Source organism: Canis lupus, chromosome 4 (assembly GCF_048164855.1).
Source record: "Canis lupus baileyi chromosome 4, mCanLup2.hap1, whole genome shotgun sequence".
Classification (NCBI taxonomy): Eukaryota; Metazoa; Chordata; class Mammalia; order Carnivora; family Canidae; genus Canis; species Canis lupus.
The window spans coordinates 85,913,246-85,938,959 of NC_132841.1; the positions used below are offsets into that span (position 1 = coordinate 85,913,246).

Below are 25,714 nucleotides of genomic sequence, written 5' to 3' on the forward strand. Positions count from 1 at the left end.
TATGGACCATAAAACAATTCCCTGTAAATTGTTTAAAATTGAAATTATTTAAAAAGTATATTCTATATTCTTAGGAGGAGATAAATATAAATTTGAGAATAATAGCAGAAATATATCTGAGGAATCAACAAAACATTTATACATGACAGATTTCAATGAATAAATTTTAAGGAAAATTATATTTTGAATAGAATAAAAAAATTAAATGTATACAATTTTCTGGAATGAAGCTAGAGTAGTGTGTTGGGGGATTATAGCATTAAATACTTGTATTAGAAAATAATATATGTATCAGATGTTTTATTTTCTACCTTAAGGAAGAAAGAAGAATATTTTAAAATAAATCAGATGGAAAGAAATAATAGCAGACATCTAAAATATTTTTTTAATTTTTCAAAGATTTTATTTATTTATTCATGAGAGACACAGAAAGAGGCAGAGACGCAGAAGGAGAAGCAGGCTCCATGCAGGGGGCCTGACATGGGACTCGATCCCAGGACCCCGGGGTCACGCCCTGGGCTGAAGGTGGAACTAAACCAGTGAGCCACCTGGGCTGCCCAGACATCTAAAATCTTAAACAGAAAAGAAAAAATAATTATCGATATTCGAAATGATATGAGAAACATCACTTCATTTCCTATCATTGTAAAACGACAATAAGGATATTCTGAGCAATTTTATGTCAATAAATGTTATAAAGAAATGAAATGGAAAAATGCCTTCAAAGACACAAACTCCATCACCCATTCAAGAATAGGTAATGTGTTTCCCTGTATCTATTAAATTGAATATAAAATTGAACTCACAATTAATTTTTTTCAGTAGAGTAAGTGCAACAACAAAATCTTGATTTGCAGATGGAATCACTAATCATTCCCCAAAATTTTGTTCAGAAAATAGAACAAATCATTCTGCTGTCAAGATTACACTGACCCTAAGACCAGACTTCACAAGGGACTTACTTCACAAAGAGATGCCTTTATATCATGGTTGAGCACCTGTCTTTGGCCCAGGGCATGATCCTGGAGTCCCAGGATCGAGTCCCACATCGGGCTCCTTTCATGGAGTCTGCTTCTCCCTCTGCCTATGTCTCTGTGTCTCTGATGAATAAATAAATAAAATAGTTAAAAAATATATAGACATAGAATCCCTTAAAAGCATTTTATAATATAAAATACCATGCTACACAACACAATCATGAGAAGTTTATTCAAATAATGAATGCAAGGTTGATTCACCCATTAAAAATCAAGCAATGTAAGTAATTCATAATACATGTAACATTATCCATGTAATTAAAAAAAAGTCATCTTAAAGTTGAAGATCAAGCATTCAACAACATTCAACGTTCATTATTCATTAGGAAATCTTTTAGCAAACTGACTATAAGGAAACTTTTTTTTTTTTAAACTGATAAATGGTATAAAAAAGAATTAGCACCTACGACCATACTTGATGGTGATTATTGAATACTTTCTCACTAAAACTAGAGGAAAAGCTAGGATACTCGGTTTCTCCATTTCAGTCTTATCCTGAAGTTCCTGTCCTCTGCAGTAAGACAATAAAAAGAAAGAAACCCAGGTAGATTGGAGAGGAAAGGCAACACTTCTGTTATTCACAGAGGACATGAGCATGTATAGAAAAAATTCTTCTTTTAAAATAATTTAGTTAGTTAGTTAGAGAGCGTAAGCAGGGAGGAGATGCAGGAGGATATATAGAGAGAGAATCCCAAGCAGACTCCACGCTGAGTGTGGAGCCCAACATGAGGTTTGATCCCACGACCCTGAGATCATGACCTGAGCTGAAATCAAGAGCTAGGTGCTTTAGTGATGGAGCCATCCATGCTCCCCAGAAAATTCTAAGGAAAATATAAAAATTTATGAGTTTTATAAGATCAGGAGATAAAAGATCAATAAACAAAGCAAAAATCGATTTTCTCTTTATATACTAGCATTGAAAAAATCTATTAAATAAATAAATAAATAATATATATTTAAAAATCACATTCACATCAGCTTTGGAAAGAGTCAAATAGGAATCAATGTAACAAAGAAAGAGAAAGCATTATACAATGAAAAGTATAAAAATTGATGAAAAAGCACAGAAATGTAAATAAATGGAGAGACATTCCATGGGAATGAATTGAAAGATGATATTATGGTAGTTCTCAAATTTAACTGTAGGTTCAATATGATCACATCCAAAATCATAGCTTGTGTGTGTGTGTGTGTGTGTGTAGAAATTGAACAGTGATTTTAAAATTTACATATAATTCGAAGGTCTTGAATAGCTGGAACAATGTGAAAAAGCAAATATGTTCTCGTACTTAGGTCTCAGATTTTTCTTCCCAGCACTTCACCCAGTCTTGATGAATTTGCATCATCCCTCTCTGCTTATAAGGATTTTACTTCTCAAACTTTTTAATGCTGATTTTTATTTTTATTTTATTTTAAGTAATGGAAACAATTAGAAGGAAATCTGTATACACTTTCACCATCAGAGCTACTGTGTCTTTACCTTTCTTTTTCCTTTTCCTATTTCAATGCATGGATCACCCATACCTAAAGTCACCCCTACTCGTCCACTGGATCCCACCTCCTCTTCCACTTAGGCAGTAATACCTTTCCTGAGGACCTTATATAAATAAGCAAACTTGCATAATTTCAAATCATCCTTTCTTAATTTTTATGGCATTTTAAACCAAGATAATGTAATGTAGAAGGTTGAGTTATTTTTTTTTTTTTATTTTATCTTCAATTTACCATTCCATTGAAGTATGAGGTACAGATAATGGGGGCTTTGTCTTTTTACTGTTATGTCTTCATTGTCTAGACCAGTTCTCAGCATCTGGTAGGCTGTTAATATCCTTTTCAAGGTCATCACTTTAGCAATTTTGAGGTTTTTCGTTTATATCATTAACATCATCCTCTCCACTAATCAACACCATCTGCATATACCATGTTACATTATAACTCATTTTAAGGACAAAATACAAAACAAAACACAGCATTAATTCCAAGTTATGGTTATTACTCCCTTTTATCAGATCCTTTTATTTTTTCCAGCTGAACTCCCTTAAAAAGTGTTGCTATACTCTACAATTTCTCTCATCTCAAATATTAAAAGTATCTTGTGTTTCTTTCACTGTTTCTACTCTTGTCCAAGAGATAATATTCAGTTATTTGGATTATTGTAATACATTTTTAACTGGTCTCTGGCCCCCACACCTGGACATACTTCAGTGCCAGATTGATCATTTTAAAATAAAATAAGTCATACACTTGCTTGAAATCTTTTTGTTTTAATATTGTATTTAAATTCAATTTGCCAACATATAGTATAACACCCAGGGCTCATCTCAACATGTACCATCTGTAGTGCCCGTTTTTTTGTTGGTTTAGTTGGTTGGTTTCTTTTTTATATATATATTTCATTTAAATTCAATTTGCCAGCTTGAAATCTTTTGATTTTTTTTTTCATTTTACTTATAGTGGAGGCAAAACTCTTCATCAAAGCCTCCTAAAGCCATATGCAATCTATCCCCCCACTGGTTTACTGACTTATTTTCTAGTTACTTCTTGTGCCATAGCAAACACACAGCCTCAGTGTTGGCCCACAGCATGCCATAATATCCTGAGCCTCAGGTCTGTCTGTTGTAAAGAAATATCAATACTTTAATCTGTCAAATACAGAATTAGCAGCATTATTTTCAATAGGCCTTATTTTGGAGCAGGCAGCAAAGTTTTTATGACTGAACAGAAATTGGAGATGCCATTGACATTGAGAAGTTATGTTGAACATGTCCTTTAAAAAAAAAAAATCCCATACCTTTAATACCAATGATTTATTTTAAAGGGCACGGGAGGAAAACTTAAAAATTGGAAAGGTGATCGGTTTTGGGAAGCTTTTGAGGGAGATGAGAAATAATTTTTGCTACTTTGTCCTAATGAGAATAAGGTGGTCAGTTGGATAGAGGTCACTCATTTTAAAAGGTTAATTAAAAGAATTGCATTATTTCTAAAGGAAATTTGCTATATGAGGAGCCACTAAATCACCTTTAAATAAATGACAAGAAGCCAAGATTTAGGGGACTGCTGTACCAGTATTTGAAAATAAGAAGAGTAAATATTTTATAGGTTCTAAAAATGATAGACAACAAGTACAAAAAAAAGGAAAACAAATATAGCTCAAAATAAGGAAAATTTTCTATTAATAGGATCTGTCTGGAGCTGTCATAAAATCATAAGGAAATGGCTTCAGTTTACTGGTTGTATACTAGTATAACCTGAAAGACTCTTTGGCAAATTGTTTCAAAAGCATGCAATAATCAGTTGAGTAGTCAAAATAGAACATATTTAAGAATAAAATCAAAGTTGAAGTTATTTTATTTTCAGCATTACAAGTATCTCTAGGCCTAAAGCATTTAATGACACGCTCTCATCCTGGCCTTACCATGCAGTCCTTATAAATCACCCTGAACAGGTTTTCCTTGGAGATAATAAAACTACTGACTTCTCGAACTCCTTTTTAATTGAGTTACACATAGCACAATTTTAAAACACATAGGCCAAATGAACACCATCAAATAATGTTTAATAAGTAAAATTAAAGTGGAACTAAAATGCAGGTGTTAATTATGCTAGCCTAAAGCAAAGTAAGCAATAACAGTTCATATTTTTAAAGTTTGTAAAAATTTAATAACATATTAGAACTGTAAAGGAAGTCTAACTCAACAGCAATGAAACTTGCTCCATGTACATGAAGTAAAATTGCTTTATGGAGTCAATAAAGGAACCATTTATCCTTACTTGTGGGATATTGCTTCTGTCTTTTTAATAATCATTGGTAAACTCAATTATTTCATACACATTTGTGAATATATGTCTTGAGAGAGAAATTGAGTCCATTTTAAGTTATGTCAATAATAGTCTCCAAAGGTTTGAGCTTTCCTAAGTCCTAAAATCCTAAAGAAATTTACCAAACATGAAAAGATTATATTTTTCTGTTAATATCTAGCTCTTGCCTGGGAAAATGAATTTCCTTTTCTCAAATAATTCCCTCAAATGCATATTTTAGCATGAATAGCTTTGTTTTAATAATGATTTGGATTTAAATTATGACATATGTTTTGAAGTGAAGTCAAGAATCTTCATTTCACTTCTGAAACTGTCCTGCAGAGCTAGAGGGGGACCATGCTCAGAGGTTTTAATAACTTGGCATCATTAATCATCCATAGTGGATTCATACAATCTGATTTCAAATATAAGCCAATCACCTATAGTTCTGTGGCCCAAAGTAAATTTCCATATCTAATGAGTTAAGAATCTTTACTTGTAAAATGAAAATAAAATGGAAAATGTAATTTTTTTCCTTTTGTACATCATTAAATATTATCAAGAATTAAATAAGAGTACAGGTAGAAAAAAAACTAACAATGTCTTTGAATTAATTTTGGTCAATTTCATAAATTTTATGAATTCTGAGTCTATCGATCCCTTTTCCTCCTACAACTTCATGTAGATAATCTAGACCAGGATTCAAAAAACTATGCAGGGTGTTCATATAATGTCCATTTTTGTAAATAAAATTTTATAGAACACAGTCATGGTCATTTGTTCATTTTTAATTTCCTATGGCTGCTTTCATGCAAATTCGGATAATTGCCTCAGTATGGCCCACAAATTTACTATGTAGTTCTTTGAAGTACAGGCTTCCTGATCCCTGACCTAGAGATCAAGAGTAATCTATGAATATGCTTTTGTTTTACCCAAACTTCTTATGAATTCATTCACAACTAATTTTATTATAACTTCATTTACTGTGTTTGAAATGGCTTTGAAAACAATATTTATAGTTTCTGATCTATTATTACTACTACAGTTACTAAAACTTATAAGACTTCCACAAGTCAGTAGTCTAACATTAATTGTAAGTGTATAGATTTGTGATTTTCTAAGATTTAAGTTGTACAGATACAGTAACATTTTTACAGCTTTCTTAGTTTTAAAACGTTTCTGAATTTTGCCTGTTATTGACCTGTCAGTTGTTAACCTACCCACTCTTCTTTCAATGTTATTTTACATTTATTCTAAGACACTTGATCTGTTTCAATTTTGGATCTTCTCTATGTCAAAAAGAAGAATGAAGCCAGATCATCCTTTTGGAAATACAGAAAATTACTCTCCTCCTTTGGATGTGTGGGAATCCTAATAGCAGATGGGAAGAGACTCAGGCTGGTGCCTGTGAGCAGGATATAACTTACCTAGATCTGTAATTCTGGATAATATTATTATTACTATTATTAGATTTACTTTTCCCTCAAATTTCAGCCAACTCAATGAGGTGGACAATTTATTTGCATGTGGCGAAGAAAAGTATTTCTCTATAATTATTGTACTCTTCTCCGTATCTATTATTGCAGCTCCATCCTTATTATTATTCTAAATAATTTTTAAAAATTACTATTGTGCCTTTTCAAATAATTTTGTTAATTCATTTTGTGTTTTTTCTTTCAAAACTCAGTATCTTGTTTTGTGTGGTTTTATATTTTAATTTATTTTATAATTAATTTAGTAATTTTATTTTTGATCTCTATTTAGTTTTTTTAGTATGACTCTCCTTTTTATCTGAATGCTTAGTTCCTTTTTTTGAAAGAATGTTTTAGTTTCTTGTAATTTATTTAATATTGAAGTTGATACTATGAGTTTTATTCTGAGCATCATTGTAGCTAAATCCTTTCCGCTTTAACACATAGTACTTGTCAGTGTTATATTCTTGAAAGTGTTTGATTATTGATTTATTCAAGCATTAGTTATAAAAGACTTTACTGATGAATATTAATTTACAGATGAGATTTATAAGTTTAATTTATGAACAGACTGAGATTGTGTGTATCTATACATTATATATATTTTATATGTGTATATAATATGTGATATATATAATATTTGTATACTTATTCACAAAATTATATGGAGCTATCAAAAAAAATTATATGGAGCTATCCCACATATCTGTAGGACATAGATATATGATATGCCCCATTAATTTTTTTAAAGTTTTTTTTCTGGTTTTCCTTGAGAGCTGAAAAAATTCCCAGAATTTGCAGCTTAGACTAGTAATATTTTTAAATAGTGTTCTATTTTTTCAGTTTGTTAAATAACTTATTTTTAATTTATTAAGTTTATTAAATTTTAATTTATATATATTATATATAATTTATTAAATTTTAATTTATTTAATGTATTGTTTTAATATCACAAACCTTTTCTTATTCACATGTAATTTTCTTTAACTGCTTAAATGCATTGCACTTTATATTTTACAGTGTTTTAAATTTTTTGTTTTGTCTCTACCACTAGGTGTATTCAAGTAGTATGCATGTGCTGTAATAGTTTTGTCTTTTGCTTTATTTTGTTTCAGGTTCTTGAATCACATTAAACATTTGACAATAATTTTATCTACAGGTATGACTTTGAATATACTCAGATCCAGTAGCCCCATATAAGACCATTGCTTTCCTTTGACAACTGTTGAGTGTCTCAGATGATAGCGGGCTGACAAGCCATGAGAGAGATCTGAGGTAGAAACATTACATTGGCCGTGGTCAGTAAATGTCTAGATTTGCTGATTTATGTCTCTGCTAGAGAAGAGCACAAGTGAGTCTAACTCCAAAAATACTTCTTTCCTGAGTTTTCTCTATTGGACCGTTAAATTAGTAGTACATGAGGGAGCTGCCACTTTAGGAAAAGTATTATTATTATTATTATTACCACAAATTGGCTGTTAGTGGAATAGATAAATCACCCTCATGGGAATATAGAAGATACATATGATACATATACAACTTTCTATGGGTTAGCCTAACCTAATATCTTCCACAGAAATACCAGCAGTGACATTTGACCAGTTGGTTGTCCATTGTCAAGATAGAAATACAATGGGAAAGCTGATTGAATTTTTAAGTAAGGAGAAACATATGGATTAGAACCAAATTAATATCAATCTGTATATTATTCTATCACTTCTGGAATTCCTTGTATTTCAATACTAAAATCTCTATAACTTGCATGTCTTACTTTGCAACAGTTTTACTGTGAGATATAGAAGATGGCTTGAATAAATGATGGCACATGGTATTTTCCTAAATTGACCCATTAGTGTTAAGAAATCATCCTTCCTCCCATACTAAATGTCTTCATCAAATGCAAGAAATAATTAAATTGTAAATTTTGAAAGTTTGAACTGAATAATGTAAACGAAAACTTAAAAGAAATAAAATTTACGTGGAATAATAACCAGGTGGTAATCCTTTTGAAAAAACTGTTTTGTGTAGAAATAGATCCTCGGATTACAATAACAAATCTTTAAAAATCTACTCCATCTTTATAGGTAGATAGACACGATATATAGATAAACAGATGATAGATAGATATTGTTAATAGGTAGACATAGATTAGATTTACAGAGCAGCAAAATAGATGTAGATAACTCTCTATTGGTCTATCTATCTATCTAGTCAGTTTACACCAGCATACACTACTTACTCAGTAATTTGTTAGGTCAAATAGAAAAGTTCATTAAAAGAAAAAAGAAAATTATATCTTTAGCTCTTTTCCTAGTCAAAACAAAGTCCACTAGTCAATACTGAAATGCAAAAATTTCAAATTACAAAAGTGCTTTAAGAATAATTGAGCATTAAAAAAAAGAATTGAGCACTTTCAGAGTATTGAAGAAAATGTAGAATTTCTAAGTATTAATTCTAAAGATATACTCAACAACAAAATATATAGATACACTCATATATTGTTCAGCTGAACCACACTGTTAACAACAAAGAATTTCAATATGGAGAGATTATGTAAACAAAACTATAAAAGGCAAATTGTAAAATACTTTAACCAGAATATATATGGTAGATAAATACATTTTATATAAAACCTGTATGAGAAGAAGTTAACATTTGAATTCTAAGATGTTTCGGATTAAACATCTTGTATATTATCTCAGCATATGGACGCCAGCTGGAATCTGTATTTTTGCATCCCCTACTGCTGGGTGTGCTGGTATAACTAGTGATGATGATTAAAGCAAGCAGAAGTGATGTCTATGGGTCATGATCTGATAAGTTAATGTTTTTCCTCCTCACTTCCTTTTTCTTTCTTCCAGATGCCTGGGAAATGGGAAGAAATGGAACATCATCTTGAGCTTCGAGGGGAAGCCATATAATGAGAACAACAGCACCACCCCCATCAACCCATCAGCTCTTAACGTGAGAGAAAAATAAAACTCTGCCTTATTTAAGCTATGGCATTTTGAGACCTCTTTATTTATGTATTTATTTTGAAACCTCTTTATTTATCTTATACTGAACCCTAACAAATACAAACAATAGAACCCATGGGGACACAGTTCTGAAATGATGAGAAAATGTTTCACCATTTGGGGGAGGAAACATTATAATATACATAAAAAGCCTTAAAATGTTCATTATCTGTAACTTAGCAATTTGAGTTTTAAAAGTGATTCAAAAGAAAATATAAGTACCCGAAGGTTGTTGTGCATAATTGGAAAAACAAAAGAAAAAGTGTCCATCAGTAGAGAATTGACTAAAGACGTCTTGCGGCATTTGTTAAGGTGTAGTGGACAGCTGCTATTGCTGCCTTAATAGCCCCGTTCTCCCTTTTCGTAGAAATGCTTTACTCTGGGGATTCATTTTTTCTGCTACTGAGCTTCAAGCCTCCTCTTTCTGTAATATATGGGGAATATAAACAGCTTACAAATTCCTTAGGAGCAAAGTTAGAGAGTCACTGCTTAATTAGACCTAGAGAAACACACACACTATTTTTTTATACTGTAACACATATTTACTTTTTTTTTTTTTGCTAGGCTTTTAGAAAAGCAACTAGAAAAGCTAACACTCCTGCTGCATTTCAGGATTATTAGTTCAGTCTTTCCTCCTTTCAGTAATTAAATAATTCAGTACAAACGAAAACAGCTGAAGTTTCTTTTGACACACGGTCTTTTGAATGCTATCTGAATGACCAGAGGGATCATTTTGCCCTTTTCCTACAGATTATTTTAAAAGTTCCTATTTCAAAATGTGATGCTGTCAAAGGATAATAGGCATGTACCCAAAACAGATATACTATTTTCCCTTTTGGGTACTTTTGTTTCACCTTCATGCTTAACTAAAGAAACATTCAAAATAATAATAACCCTACTTCAGTTTGTCATAGTCTCAGAAGGATGTTTTGTTTCCTCCTTTTAAAAGGAGGCTTTCAGATTTTTCAGGAACTTTAATTTTCACGGGACTTGAATTTTTAGCGAATACAGGTGATGCTAAGTTACAAACAATGGAGATAAATTAAATGATAGGACCTAGTAGAATTCTTGTACTCGATTCCCTGGGAGATATTTTCAAAAGAAATACAGGAAAAAATTCTTACAGTCATTCTATTTTTTTAACACATCTTATTTGATCAATGCACGAAGACTTTTTTTTTTCTATTTGAATACTTTGGGAATGGGGGAAAGTCTATGTATCCCATCTTATCTCCATCAGCCATGAGGAAGTTCTAACAAAGATGCCATTTCCTGAGTACTTACAAATACATTTATAGATGTTCAAGTCGTTGTCTTTACAATTAACTCATTTCTGTTGTTGGCACCACACATGCGGCATTAATTACCTCTAAAGTCTTCACAAAGATTACAGTATGGCTTGAAAATAAAACTTAGAGTGACTTTCATTTATCTCTAGCAGGGAACTAGAAGAGAGGGTCATTGCATTCAAAGATAGTGGCATAAATTTGACATTACAGGAATAAATATTTACGGCTGGAGGAAAGACTGCAATTCTTTACTTTATTGTAAAACACAAACTGAGTGCTTTGTGGAGCCTAAAAATAGAAAATACACATATATAAATAAAGCTGGGTTACAAAAGGATCACTTGTCACATGCTGTGAAATTAAGTAAGGGCTTACACTATTACAAGGTGTTTCATATGAAGGCAGTTCATATCCATCCATGATGGACTGTAAAGATAATCAGGAAAAACTTTGTGTCACTATTTCATTGTGAGTATGTTTTCTTATTAGTAGAATAAGAAAAGTTGGTGCAATTTATAATGGTGCTATCATATTTTGTAAAATATGGCATTCAAATCAAAAAACATTGAACACCAATTAAAAAAAAAATCTTCTAAAAAAAAAAACATAAAAATAAAAACATTAAGAAATATTCAGAGTAGCTGCAAAATTCTCCCTAATGCTTTTCCAGTTTCAAATTTCTTTCTAGGAGCTCAGGTACTACTTAAATATTAGATTTTTAAGAAATGCAATACATATATGTATATACACCCCATATATTACACATATACATACGTAGACATTACACACCTATGTGTTACACCCATATACACATATATGTAATATGTATATGCATATACATGTGTATGTACAAGCATGCAGTATGTATATGTAAACACATATATACACATACATTATATTTTATTTTTCCAGATGATCATTTGTTTAAGAGTAAATTTCCCATCACTCTTGCTAATTGGGAATTTCTAAAGCACAAAATGAAAATACTCAATAATATTTCAAGGCAGAAGACTATGGCAAACCATTTTTTTTAGGAAAGTTTATCAAAGGATGACACGTTTCATTGTATAGTAATCATAAGTTTTCTATGTCCATGTTTGTGTGAGGGAAAATGAGTTAAATTTAATAGTTTGCTAAGTACATAGAGTAAAAGAGAGTACTTATGAATATATTTCTTGCACATCACGTACTATGACATGTAGATGCACCTGAATGCTCCCAAGCTGAACATGGAGTCAGTTCAATATTCTTAACATATTAGAAGTGATAGGTCCATGGCAGGGCTAGTGCTTTCATGAACTGATGAATAATATGCTGCTGTGAAATAGACAGGAGCTCAGCACTGAATCTGTCTCAGGAACATATGCTCAATTTTTAAAATTAATGCTATGTTCATTTTCTATTATCATTTAACTTTTTTTTTACTTTTTAAATATTAATCCCATTTTATCATCTTAATTCAACAATGTTTCAAAAGCTCTGAAGAAATTATTTTAATGAGAGTCATAAGACACTTTGTTCTTATTCTTTTTAGCATATTATTTTTAAATGGTTGGTACAATGGGCATTTTCTATTTTATACTTAATTATAACAAAAATAAATCAAATGAGAAGGAGAGGGAGATAAATTAAACTAGAATAGGAACAGAGTAAGATCAAAGTGAGAAGAAATAGTAAATATATTAACCCACGTCTCTGTCAGCATAGGATACTCATGATGAGACGACAAATGATCCCCTAAATTTCACTGGTTTGCAGCAATTTATTTCTCTCATGCTACATTTTTTGTCATGGACTTGTCTCATATTGTTTCCCAGTTTCAAGCTGATGAAATTGCTTCTATCTGGAATACAGCCAGTATGGAGACAAAGGAAAAAGAGCACAGCTTTACACACAACTTGACCACACATTTCTCTTAAAACCTCTGATGGAGTGTGACTATGGTTCTCCTGTCCAGGTTCACTAACAACTTACATGGCCAACATGGTTTCTTCAGGAAGAGTTAATGGATATTTGTAGACTCTTGTATAATCTGTCACGTTCAGTCAAAACAGAAGATGGGCCTTGAAAAGAGTAGTGACAGTCAAAATGCATTCATTCATTCATTCATTCATTCATTCACTTAACAAATAATTACTGACCTCCTATTGAGTTGAGACAATGTAGTTGACTGGTGAAGATAGCCTAGAGCCCTACCCTAAAACACATATATAGTCAGAAAGAATATAAATGTTAAGTAAAAATTACAATAATGCATGATGAATATATTCATAGGTTTCATTGCACAGATGGAAAGGAATCAAGTAGGTGGATTCAAAAAACCTTCAAAAATAGAATGTTGAGGCCCAAAGATTGGGTGACAGAAAATGTTCACAGTAACCCTAGGTTACAAGGCTGAAATAAAATATAGATATTTAAGATTTGAAAACATGAATTTAGAAGTGATATCTCATGAAAGGAGAATAGAATGACCTAAGAGCAAAAGGCCTGAATCTTGAGTCAGACAGAAGAAAAAATAAGTCAGTGATGGAAAACACTCAAGAATTAAAAATGCAAGGCAAGAATGACCAGAATAATAGAGCTAGAGGGTTAGTACAGATGATCAGTGATATGAAATATGAAAATTCCTATTTATTCTTCTCAAATCCTATAAAACCAAAAAATAATTTTAAAGTGTCATCATAGGTTCAAATAATTTGAAATATTTGAAGTTGTTCCCAAAAAATCTGCACAAATAATCCTTGGATTCTTAATATTTTGATACAATAAAAACACATTTTTCCACACAACCCCATGCAGGAATTTCTTTATTTTTTTAGTTATTTTTATTTATTTATTTATTTTTATTGGTGTTCAATTTGCCAACATCTAGAATAACACCCAGTGCTCATCCATCAAGTGCCCCCCTCAGTGTCCGTCACCCCATCATCCCCACCCACCGCCCACCTCCCTTTCTACTAGCCCTTGTTCGTTTCCCAGAGTTAGAGTCTCTCATATTCTGTCTCCCTTTCTGATATTTCCCACTCATTTTTTTTCTCCTTTCACCTTTATTTCATTCAGGAATTTCTATCCCAAATTTATCATGAGATTGTTCAGGAATCCAGATTCTTCTATGTTGCGAATCTACTTTTATCTGATTCACCACAGATCTCCACATCCAATGAGTAGATGGAAGAAGAGATAGAAAATTCCAAGGTATATTTCAGTCCAAGAGTGAAACAAATAATTTCTGTCACATTTTATTGTCCGGTATTCTATCCTGTGGCCTCACCTAGATGCCATGATAGCTTGGAAATGCAGTCATTTCCAATGAAGCCAGTTGCCAGCAAGAAATTCTACATTATGGAAAGAATGCCCAAATCCTTGATGATAACTGCCCTCCCTTTAATAAGAAGTAATAAATCAGTCTAAATACAAGTACAATAAAGCCACAGTTCAAAACAAAGTAAGGGAAATATAATAATTTCTTTCAGAAATGAACCTGAGCTGAACACAAAGTCAATGCATAAAGAGATCTGGAAGGACAGTGAGTCAAATAACTCATAGATTAATGTGGAAATACGTGTAGTGGTAACAGAGATAATCACACATACCTACATATGCACCCACACAGGTGCACGCACATACATGTAAATGTAAGTGTAAATAAACAGGAAACAAAGAAAACTAAATAGTTGATAAAAATGAAGAGAAAAAAGGTAGAGCCAGAATAGTAAATCCTCTAAACATATATACAGTTGGCGAGGTAGCCAGAAGGATATCTTAGCCGAATGTGATTTCTGGAGGCTGCAGAACTAGAAGTCAAAGGCTATATAGGAAAAGAGATGTGGTTGTCTATCAACACCAAGGAGATAGTTGGAATTGAGAGCCTACCATAGTGGAGCTTCTGGAAAGGCTTGGCATTCTACGTAAAGATGAACTGTGAAACCTCACAAACCCGCCTCTACTGTGAAAGAAAAGGATGATTTATGTGAAATATGTCTTATCATTGGATAGGAGATGAAAGTGAACTAACACAAGAGCAGATATAAACATATAACTAATCATTGTCCAATAAACCATTTGAAGCAGAAGTAAATTCCAAAAATTGAACATAGGGAATATATCCATATGTCTCAAGAATGCCAACAAGAGGTAAGTCATTTTGGCCAATGATGACATGACAATAGAAACTTAGCAACTCTTAAGAGGCAAATAAGAGGGAAATATAACAAAAAATTACAATAATAATTAATAATTATAATAATAACCTAATTCCCTTTAAATATTTGAACTGGAGAAAACACATAATGGACAGTAACTCTAGACACAAATTCACATGATTTCAGTATTAACTACATCTAGCTAATCCTTTAGAGAGATCACATATCTTTTCTTTTTAATTTATTTTTTATTGGAGTTCAATTTGCCAACATATAGCATAACACCCAGTGCTCATCCCGTCAAGTGCCCCCCTCAGTGCCCTCCACCCAGTTGCCCCCACCCCCCGCTCTCCTCCCCTTCCACCACCCCTAGTTCATTTCCCAGAGTTAGGAGTCTTCCATGTTCTGTCTCCCTTTCTGATATTTCCTACCCATTTCTTCTCCCTTCCCCTCTATTCTCTTTCACTATTATTTATATTCCCCAAATGAATGAGACCATATAATGTTTGTCCTTCTCCATATCTTGATGGAACGGAAGAGATTGTTAAGTGTGCTCTGCATTCTGAAATTTAGTCCTACTAATCAGTTCTCTACCTGACCACATTCTGAAGCCTACTCGGGAAACACCCACACGCAGTAATAATAGCAACAACAATAATAATAATAATAAAATGTGGCTTTGAGTCAGACAGACTTGGCTACAAATTTTACTGTCATGTTTTCCCAGCTATAGGATGCAAAGAGAACTAAATTTAGTGTAGTCTTATGTAAAATCATATTAATAATAAATCCTATGCAGGACAGTTGTGAGAATTGATGAAGAAGCAAAGAACTTCATTTCTGTTTAATAAATAATAGAACACTTAAAAAAAAGTCTGTAAAAGCTGATTTATAGAATTTGATCTTTGGATATACTCTTATAACACAATTCCTTTCAAACATTTTCGTAATATGGAGCAATGATTGTTTTTTTTTTTTCTGGAATTAAAATTCTATTGTGTTTGGCCTATTCAAAACTTATTTATTTACAACTTCTCTGTGTAAGGGATCATGGAATGACAATTTATACATCATTAAAATTGCCACGTTTATTAGTGTATTCTACAGGATAGAATAGCAAACAAAAATGCTCAAGTTTTATTTGTTGTCAACTAACAGAACTACTACATGCTTGTTTTTTTATTTTTTTTTCCCTAGGTTAAATAAATAAATAGTCCCATCTCAGGCTGTGGAGTGGAGTGGGAAAAATCCTGTGGTAGGACACTAGATGCTGGAAGGAGTATGACTACAGCTGCATGCTGTTGAGCAAATATATCAGTTAATCTCTATGTAGCTTGGCTTCCTTATCTATAAAAATAAGATGGTCTTGGAGAACCTTCTAATTAGACATCTAGGAAAAAAAATACTGTGTTGATTTTCACTGTTGAGTAGTTTTGGGAGGCATACCCTGACAGAAAGGTTAGCATGAAGTCCATTAGGAAATGGAATATTCATATTGTGTATAACAGCAAAAGAGAACTAAACTAAATAATGTAATCATAGATGTTTGTCTTATAAAATGTTCATGAGGATAAAGGCTATTTATTCATCTTTAAGTACAGAGCAGGATGTGTAAGGAATGGGCAACAGCTCATGCAAAATGCATGACTAACTCTTTTCACTAAGAATATGTAGCTGCATACTCGCAAGGTGAGCAAGACTTAGCCTCATTTAGCTAATGAGAGTTGTGGCTGCATATTTCATATGCAACAATGGAGGTGCAATCTCATAGAGGTTATTTAAAAGAGCAGAGATACAAAAATACAGAACACAAATTAGCCTCGGTGACCCAGAAATGACTTAGATATCAAGAAAATGGTTTTACATCTGATATACTACTTACTCATCGGAGGGTTTAATCGTATTTTAAGAAGTTATTCAATATAACTTACCTTTCCATCATAACATCAGCATTAGTTTGCCTTCAGAAAAGACTATAGTTTTATTTTGCAAATTATTGGCATTTACCTTATTTTGATTTAAAAAAAAATAATGGGATTTCTAGCTTAAAAAGAGTTTATACCTAAAATCAAGGTACTTTAATGTAAAATCACATGGGAAAAACAGTTATTATCAACTAATTTTAAAATCCTCTGCACTATCTTATATAATAAGGTAGATAAATTCAAGTAATGTATCTATTCAAAATATTTGCTCTTTCAGCCTCTTTTGGACATGCAAACCACTTGTAAATATTCTCAATCTTAGAACTACTGCCCTGCTATAGAACAGAAATAAAGTACATATTCTCTGTGGAACTAAGCTTTCCGGAAAAAGTGCAAAAATGCACAAAGTTTCAGTTATGCAAGGGAAATAAGTCCTAGAGATTTACTGTACGGCAGAATGCCTATACTTAAATTTTTATTATATTGTGTGCTTAGAAATTTGCTGTAAGTATAGATTTTATATTAAGTGTTATAACAGGAGCACCTGGGTGGCTCAGCAGTTGAGCATCTGCCTTTGGCTCAGCATGTGACCCCCAGGGTCCTGGGATTGAGTCCCACATTGGGCTCCCTGCAGGGAGCCTGCTTCTCCCTCTGCCTGTGTCTCTGCTTCTTTCTGTGTGTCTCTCATGAATCAATAAATAAAAAATATTTAAAAATGTATTACAATAGGGATCCCCGGGTGGCGCAGCAGTTTGGCGCCTGCCTTTGGCCCGGGGCGTGATCCTGGAGACCCTGGATCGACTCCCACGTCGGGCTCCCGGTGCATGGAGCCTACTTCTCCCTCTGCCTGTGTCTCTGCCTCTCTCTCTCTCTCTCTCTCTCTGTGACTATCATAAATAAATAAAAATTTATAAAAAAAATGTATTACAATAATAGGAATAATAATAATAATAGGAGGAGGGAGGAGAAGAAGGAAGCAGCAGTGGAGAAAAACAAGAAGGGAGAAAGAAGGGAAAGAAGAAAGAAGGTGGAAGGAAAGTTTTAGAGGCGATAGATGTTTATGGCATAGATTCAGGTGATGGAGACAAGGTAACACTCATCCCCAGCTCATCAATGTACACAGTACATATGTACAGCTCTTTGTATGTCAATTATACCTCAATAAAGTTGTTTGTTAAGAGAAGGAAAACATTCTAAAATCCTTGTAGCTTAGTTGACTTAGTTTATTGCCCTGGAATAAAAACTATTCAAGAATTGTGGTTCTAAGTATGATCCCTGAAACATCAGCACTGCCTGGGAACTTGTTATAAATGGAAATTTTTAGTCTCAACCCCAAAATACCGAAACAGAAGCTTTGTGCCTAAGAAACCATCCAACTGAGCCACGCCAGAGTGAGAACCGTTATCCTAGTGAAGGATGGAGAAACACATCTCTGTATAAGAAGGGTATCTCTATCATTTATATAATAATGAATGACTAAGGAGTTGAAGAGTTTTCAATCCTGTGAAAATAAAGTAATAAAATAATAAATAAAATCACCTTTCCTCACTCTATTGTTCAGAAGTATGTGGTTGGCCCAACATGCAGTAAGGAAGATACGGATCTCTCTGATAGTACTTGAGCGTCTTGTATCTGTTACCCAGAAAAATTGCAACTGGGTAATTGGAAGAACGCTGTCCTGGGAAATTGGACAGAAGAGAACTCATCGACATGTGTGGTAACCATTAGTTCAAATCTTTATTAAATATATTGCAGGATGAGAAGAGCTCAAAATGACAGTTCTGGGAGCAGAAAGCCCGAAACTCTGCCATGTGTGTAGACTGGGGAGCCTACGTAGCTGTTCAGATTTCAAGAGGAATAGAGAACGTGAAGGTTCCTCATTATACAGGATCTGCTGGACCGAGGCTGTGGTTTCAGCATTAGTTGGTCAAACTGGGCTTTGCAAGAGAGGGGAGAAATGGTTAAGGGCCAAAAATCTTATGCAGGCTTTTGGTCCTTCAACATCTTTTGCACTTGGCATAAAATCTAATGTGAAAGAGTCCTAGGAATAAGCCACCCAGTATTTTCAATCACATAACAGTTAATATTCAGGCATCTTATATAATGATTTTTCGTTTCTTGACATTTTACATGTAAGGTGTCACCTCCATATGTTGTGGGCAGATCAGCTCATTTAATCCTCATGTGTTTGTAGTAGGATTTCTCCCTCATTCCACATTTTACAAACCTGGGATGATGAGCTACAAGGTCAGTTTCCAACTGAAGTCTTAGGCCAAAGAATTTCCTCTTAGTTGTTCATCTAAACATCCTTTCAGTAAATTGAAACAAAGACAGTTTCAAGCATGCTTAGAAACGGTATATACCAATGATAGGAATGAAATAACATTCATTTTGTTAATGTAATTATCTTGTTATGTCTCCATTTCTACTAATGACCCCCCAAAAATTATCAAGTAAAAATCAGTAAAAGCCACACAAACCAATGACAGTCCATTAAAAAAGAAAACCCTGATTATTATGTGACAGGAAAAAAATTCCTCGGTTTTCTAGATCAGCAAGCTCTTCGGAAAATACCATGTTCTAATCATACGGAATATATAATATTGAGAATGAGCTATTCTTTTAGTTGTAAATGTAGAAATACACGCGTACGCACAGAGGACTAATTTAAATATTTTTTTAAAAAAGAGATTTCTTAAAATGTCATGTTAAACTGGATTTCAGTTGACCAGAAAATCGGATACCATGCTATAAATTGCTGTGTTTAATCTGTTTAAGGTCAAGCATTTTGCACACAATTACTTAATTCGAAGAATGTGATTCGATGTGGACGAAGAACAAGGTTAATAATGATGATGATAATAATAATAGTATCTTAAATAACATATAATTAATACTGTATTGCTTCTTTGCCAGGTCAGTATAGATTAATGTCATACAGAGCCTGCTACTAATTCAAGAACGTCTGTGGATGGAGTAGCTTGGAATACGACTCTCTCTGTCATATTTTCCCTAGGCAGCTGGAAAGCAAGAGTCACTAAAGTGATTTAGCAGTCAAGCTCTCCGTATTCCCAGCCCTTCACCAGACTAAAGTAGCAAATGCAAACCACTATTCTTAAAAACAAACAAACAAACCAAAAAACCCCACTATTCTTGGAAAGCTCAAGCAAAATTATGTTTTTCCACTCTTTCAAGCCCACAGGAGAGAGTATGATTTACTCCAGGGTTAAATCAGAATATCACTGGCCAAACATGAGAGCAAAAGCTTAAATACTCTTAAAATTCATTGCAATATTCTCTCAACCATCAACCTATGTTAGGTAACATTTTCAGGTTTCTCGACTATTTAAAATTCTTCAATGCTATTTGCAACTCCCCGAATAATTAATAATACTGTAGAAGAAAGAATGATATTTTGTTATTTTTTTACCATTGTCCACTCATTTTTAAAATTATGCATTTATTCATGAATACATTAGATGATTCCATTGTTTCTTTTCCATCTCTTCTTAAATTTCCTTAGTTAAGGCACTCATCAAGTGCCATTATGTCAAAGAATCTACTCCATGTCTCTCCCCTAAATTCATTTTGTTGTGATGTCCAATCTCCTTATTGCAATCTTTAAAATACTTCACATTTTGGCACTGTCATACATTTGCAGAAAGAGTGCTTTAACCAAAATCTTATTCCTCTCTCCTTAACTCCATTGCATATTCTTTATTTGCACATAGCTGGGAACCAAAAGTTAACATACTAAGACTCTATATTCAGAGTTGAAGGTTCTACTGTATGGATGTTCCATCAAACTCTTCAGTTTATTCTTCTTTTCTTCCTCCTTTGACTAATATTAAAACAACCAATAGTATCTATGTATCTCTTAAGTAATAGGCAATGAACCAACTAATTTACATGCACAATACAACATAATGAAAAATGAACAATTATTTTTACTGTTGTTGTGTGTAGCAATGAGATCTAGGATCTTTTCTTGTATTAACAGGAAAACAGATCCTTTCTCTAATAATAGAATGAGCCTCTAGTTGTTATCTTCTCAACATTTAATTAGCCCAAGCAAGTAAAAAGCTGCAAAGAACTGCAAACAAAAAAAAAATTTAAAGAGCTTAATTAGTTTAAAAATACAAATGAAGAATTCAAAATTTCCAGTGAATTTCCAAGCATATGATTTGTTTTGATATGTATAGTTACTTTGTGGTATGGGTGGAACATTATTAAATTAAAAAATTTATTTAACTAATATGGAAGGAGGTGAAACTGAATCCAAGTTATCTGAAATTTGGTTAAGGGATCATTATGCTCTCTCAAACAATTTCCTGGACAATAATGCTATAAAATATATATATTCCTAAAGTTCACCATGAATTTAATTACCAAGCTCAAACATGAACTCACAATAATACTTACTTAGAATTTATCTCTGAAGGAACTTATAAAATCCTAAACCTCTTCTATGTCACTGACAGCAGTAAGATAATAATAGAAATGGAATGCATAGTTCCAGTCCTTACATTAATTCTGAAAATTGATATTCCTTATAACATTGAGAAAGCAACCCAGCCATCCTAGACCTTGGTTTTCCCATCTGTGTAATAGAACAGTTGATGATTCTCAAGAAATGAAATATTGAATATTTGGCTGAAGGGACATGATATTATGATTGGCAGATGGCAAAAGAAAGTCTGAATCAAAAGACTCTGGCTTTACATGATGTACTTAAGGTCATAAAGTCACAGAAAATTTGATACAACTGAAGTTATTCTTCTTAACTTATTTGTGCAAAATATTAAAGCCATCCTGAGAGACTCATAAGCTATGCTTGTGCTTTATGAATTTCTTCTCTTTTTTTTTCATTATGGGAGTTTAAAATCACACTGTTGAATAATGATAATTAAAATTAGCATAAAATCAATGGCACTTCAAAGCAATGTACAAAATCAGTTGAGGAATAAAGAAATAAGCTCAGAGTAACTAATAGTCATGTTTTTTAAACCATTTTGTTTGATGCTTTCTTAGGTCTCAAATTTTCCTTTTTGTAAAAAGATAGTATATTGTCTAAAAGTGTAAATCCTTACAGAAGCTTATTGAGAACATGGAAAACACTACTTTTAAATGAATTATCCAAACTCTGCAAATATTTATTTTTTAATTTGAACATTAGATAGATAAGTATCCCTAACTTTATTAAAAACTTTGAAAGATAGCAAATATTTTCAATGAATATAAACAAATTTATATGTTTCCTTTTATTGGTCTTGAAACATTGTAAAGACCCACACTCTGTCATATTTAAATTATTTGTAATTAAATTATAATTTATGTAATAAATTATAGAATATTTAAAAATCTTCTACCTGTAATCTGATTTACATACTTCTCTAATAAGCAAACATATTACATAGAGCTCCCTTGATAATGATAATTTAAATGATGCACATCTGGGGAAGAAATTGGCACTGAAGTTTTAATGATTTTCTGAAATAATTTCCAAGCTAAAAGAGCACATAACATTTCTTAGAATTAAATGTAAGAAGCATGTGACAACATATCCTATTTTCTTTGGATTTACCTAGTCAGGAAAAGAATCAGAAGAGAAAATTAACAGAAACTAAAAAAAACTGTTTTTTTAGAGTCAAAGCTAGCATCATATTCTGGAGACCGGTGTTCCTACTATATTAGGTTGCTTTCTGCACAAATTAGTTAAGAGAAATTTATTTATTTTTATTTATTTTTTAAATATTTTTTTTTAATTTATTCATGAGAGACACAGAAAGAGAGAGACAGAGTGTGTGTGAGAGAGAGAGAGAGAGAGAGAGAGAGAGAAGGCAGAAAGACAGGCAGAGGGAGAAGCAGGCTCCACCAGGAGCCTGATGTGGGACTTGATCCCAGAACTCTGGGACCAGGTTCTGAGCTGGAGGCAGACACTCAACCACTGAGGCATCCCAGGCATACCAAATAGGGACTCGTCTATGCTAGTGGCAACAGGTCTTAGAGCAGTGGCTATAGATCCTGGTTCTGGGTTAACTACACAAGAGTTAGTTGGAAGCAGGAGTGCGTTTTATGCAATGGGTTTCTGGAACTCACCTAACACCTAACACATAGCAGGTGTTATAAATTCTCACCCTTAACAGGTCCCAGATCCTCACTCTCAGACATGATGGGAGCCATTATTCTGGAATATTCCTTAGTGGAGAAGTTTGTGGGTATCTGTTTGTTTGTTAGATTTCATTTATTTATTTGAGAAAGAGAGAAAGAGAGAGAGAGAGTAAGCATTAGTGGGGACAGGGGGTGGGGAGGGGGCAGAAGGAGAAGTAGACTCCCTGCCAAGCAGGGAGCCTGACTTGGAACTCAATCCCAGGACCCTGGGATCATGACCTTAGCTGAAGGAGGACATTTAACCAACTCAGCCACTCAGGACCCCAGTGGAAAGTATAAAACTAACCATAATAAAGCTGTTGTTTTGTTTTGTTTCTAAAAAGGAAAATTGGTCTAGATGTTCCCAGAAAAAATCCTGAAGTGAAGATTTGAGTGCAAAACCTTGAACTGGGTTATTTATTCCTGAAATTTCAGAGAGAAAGAGTGAGATCCAAAAGAAAAGGGAAGGAAAACATTGTGGCTGTGCAGTGACCACTATGGACAACTGGAAAAAGGATGTTGGGTTACTGGTCTACCAACTTTCTGCCATTAAGAGCTCTCTCCAGGGCTATTACTAACATTTCCTCCTTTCCTCCCTCTCTCCCTCCTTCTCTCTCTCCCTCCTTCTCTCTCTCTCTCTCTCTTTCACACACACACACACACACATACACACACACACACCCCTCTGACTCACACTGAACTTAAGAGAGTTACCGTGGTCATATGCAAAAGCCCTGTCAGAGTAAGAGGTGTTTGAAGTAAGAAGCTTTTGTCATGCAGAGGGATTTGTTAAAGATATATAGGTGGGGTATCAACAGTGTTTGCTATATTGAACCCATTGTAAGCAAATTAATGATTCACATAAAAGAACAATTGCAGTGTGTGTGTGTGTGTGTGTGTGTGTATCCACTGAAATCTAATACAAATAATCTATAGTATAGTGAGTATTTCTTTGGTATAGTATTCACAAATTTAGCAAAATAACAACCCAGGACATTGAGTTAAATTTGACTTCAGATAATGTATCCCTTTTTTAGTAAAAGTATGGTCCAAATATTCTATGAGGTATATTTATAAAAAAATATATATTCATTGTTTATCTGTAATGCAAATTTAAATATGGATCCTCTATTTTATCTGACAACACTCCTTTGGCTTTAGTAAGGAACTGACTTTGCATGATTATTAGAGCTTATTGTTTTATACTTAAGAACATTCTGAGAATTCTTTGACCCCAAATCCATTTTTACCAAAACATTTTAAATAAGATTATGTAAAGTTATTGGATATATATGAAAAATTAAAGGAAGCTCTCTTTCAGTGTTATCTCTATAGTAGATGTGAATGCAGAAATGCACTTATAAATAAATCTTAAACATCTCAGAAATATTTGAATTATAGTTCTTTCTTTCATTGTTTTCTGGCATTTCTCTGGTAGACTTTTCCAGTTTGGAGGTGGCTGATCCTTTTTATTGCATCGAGACTAAAGAAGACTGGCCTGTGAAGTAAACTTCAAATCTACAGGTTTTAAATTTACATCTACCTACTATAAATATGCATGTTCCCGCAGGACATAGAAATAGTCAACATTCAAAACTCTGGGAGAATTATGTGAATAACTCACTTCACAACGTTTTCTATGTATAATGTTATTTTCTTTCCATGGAAAACATTGATCAGCAACTTATATGTAAACCAGAAACATAATCCAGGTACAATAATATAGCATATCAGTCTGTCTTTCAATTCGATGGAGGCATATGCTTACAATACCAAACTTGCTAAGAGCAGTAGCAAAAAAAAAAAAAAAATCAAGGGAACAAGTTAAAATCATTATCTTTCAGGGTGGATAATCTTGATTGGGCATCCATTTCTGTTCCACAGATTCACTCTATTTCTCCAAACAACTTACTTCTTCTCCATTAGGTACAAAAATATTTTGAAATCTGCGATACTCTACTTAGAACTTTACCATGCTCTAACTTGTCCAATTCTCTCAATTAAGTAGATACATTCAAATGGCAATCTCCACAGCTTCCCACCACCAGATCTATATAAATAAGCCTACATTCACACTTGTTTTCTTCCTTTCCTGCACATCTCCTTTTGAAATCTGATCACATCCTTCCTTACAGGAACATTGCCCAAGAATTGTCCTTTCTTCTGTTTGCTCAACATCTCTCTCTCATATTCTCTCTCCTGGATCAATTATATTTATATTGGATCAATCATGTTGGATCAGTTATATTTATACTGATACTCAAACTCAAGTTAACTTATCATAAAAATGCTTTTAAAAATATTTTCCTCTTATGCTTCATTTTTATCCAATTACCACCTTAACTCTGCTGTTCATTATCAATATTCTCCTGACTTCTCTGCATTTGCACTATCCATGTATTAATTTATTTCTCATTTATGTTCCCTTTTCATCTTTCTTCCTTACTATGCCATGGTTTCTATTTTATTTTATTTCATTTTGTTTATTTAGTTTTCACGAATCACTGGTGGCCTCTATCAATTAAATCCAGTAAATATCTCTTAATCCTTATTTACCAGTCATTATACCTCTGATGACACTTTGGTTTTCTTACTTGTTTACTTGATTGGTTGGTATTAACTTTCTTTCCTTGGCTTCCGTGACATCACACAAACTTGAATTTCCTTTTATATCCTTAATCCTGGTTTCCTGTCCTATACACCATTGTTTCTACATACATAGAAGTTACAAGTTACACAGAAAGAAAGATACCCTTTTCCTCTTTCTAATTCTAAACACTCTTTCTAGAAATGCATATTTTCTACCACGTTTCTAACCTGCATTACTATGCTTAGAAGAGCCAAACATATATGTCCAGCAAAGACTGTCTTCTAAGCTTCAAGC

General features: G+C 33.1%; 1 long non-coding RNA gene across 1 annotated transcript in view; it reads right to left on the reverse strand.

The window, feature by feature from the left end:
- Positions 1-1,333: 1,333 nt before the first annotated feature.
- The window catches only part of LOC140632729 (uncharacterized), a 58,369-nt gene continuing 33,988 nt past the window's right edge, over positions 1,334-25,714 (reverse strand). Inside the window, exons 3-4 of the long non-coding RNA XR_012030421.1 lie at positions 12,588-12,676; positions 1,334-9,172 (exon numbers count right to left, since the gene is read on the reverse strand). This is a non-coding gene — a long non-coding RNA (uncharacterized lncRNA). The remainder of the gene's footprint in view (positions 9,173-12,587; positions 12,677-25,714) is intronic.